Source organism: Etheostoma spectabile, chromosome 3 (genome assembly GCF_008692095.1).
Source record: "Etheostoma spectabile isolate EspeVRDwgs_2016 chromosome 3, UIUC_Espe_1.0, whole genome shotgun sequence".
NCBI lineage: Eukaryota > Metazoa > Chordata > Actinopteri > Perciformes > Percidae > Etheostoma > Etheostoma spectabile.
The window spans coordinates 172,411-174,036 of record NC_045735.1 but is presented as its reverse complement, the minus strand read 5'-3'; positions in this window follow the sequence as shown (position 1 = coordinate 174,036).

The window sequence follows — 1,626 nt, the reverse complement described above, 5'->3', positions numbered from 1 at the left end:
TGTGTGTGTGTGTTAGGGATGAGATCTACTGTCAGATCTGTAAACAGCTGAGTCAGAACCCGTCTAAGAGTTCTCACGCTCGCGGCTGGATCCTGATCTCTCTGTGTGTCGGCTGCTTCGCCCCTTCAGACAAGTTCGTCAAGGTCAGCATGATTAGGATCTTTTTGGGATTTGAATACACTGAAGGAAGACATCTTAAAAATGTATATGTTTTCACAGTTGGTTTGTTAGTTTCCTTTACATTTAGAGTTAAAGCAGCAGGAACTCAATGAATGTCTTTGTTTTTCTGAATGAAACCTGATCCTCCAGCATGTATCAGTTTTCTGTAAATCAGAGTAAAAACATTGTATTTCTGATGCTACCTCGGGCCTTTTTGTTTTGTTTTTTGTTTGTTTTGTTGTATACGTGGAATTTACACCTTTTTGTTTTGTGTTGTTGCCTACAGTTCCTGAGGAACTTCATCAACAGCGGGCCGCCGGGTTACGCTCCGTACTGTGAGGAGAGACTAAGACGGACGTTCGTCAACGGGACGAGGACACAACCTCCGTCCTGGCTGGAGCTGCAGGTGCTCACACACACAAATTGGATGGATTTAGGAATTTTAAACATGGGAATTTGTCAAGTTTACTGTGAGTTTTTTTTGTTTGAAATGATTGGTCCATGCACAACATTTTTCAGTCTTTATCCCTCAAGTATTATAAATCATCTCAGTGTTCTTTGATACCCAAACTGGACATTACTTAACTGTAATCCTGTTTATAGTAGATATAAAGATATGTAGATATGTTTTATTGTAGATTTTTCCAGTGTTTAGCTAGCTAATCAATGGCGATAAACTTGGAATACCTGTCTGGAATACACAAAACAAATGTTGTGCGCATGACATTTTGCCTGATTACAGCAATAATTGGTTTAATGGCTTTCAATAATGGGACTAAACCCATGCTATATTGTATTTACAGATATAAAAAAGAGCGATTCATGTAGGGTTTAGTATGGTTGCAAGGATGTGTCATTTTAACGGTACGATACCAGGTATATTGGTCTTATATGCCGGCTACTTCTGCAAATAAATCAGCAAGTTTCTTTACAAAAGATGAAAAATACACAAGTCAAATATAGTAAAATGATGATGACTTAGTCCTGGACGAAGAAACCGTGTGACAGTGTGAGCAGAACTCAGTGATTTAAATAAACCGTCAGGAGGTCACTGATGGAGTGTAGAGCGAGGCTTTTTGAAGTGATTTGGATTTTCATTTGGATCCAACTGGGCTCAAGTTCTGAAATCTACTATCCAGGCCAACAAGTCCAAAAAGCCCATCATGCTGCCGGTAACTGGGCTAAAGTTCTGAAATCTATTATCCAGGCCAACAGTCCAACAAGCCATCATTGCTCGACCGGTTAACATGGCATAAAAGTTCCTGAATCTATTATCCCAGGCCACCCAAAGTCCAAAAAGCCCATACATAGGTAGCCGGTAACTGGGCCTAAAGTATCGAAAAATCTATGAAACCAGGCCACCAACAATGTCCAAAACAAAAGCCACCCCCATACATTTCACATCAAGCCGGTAAATGGGCACTAAAGTTATTCTCGAAAATCTATTATCCAGGGGACCCCCACAAG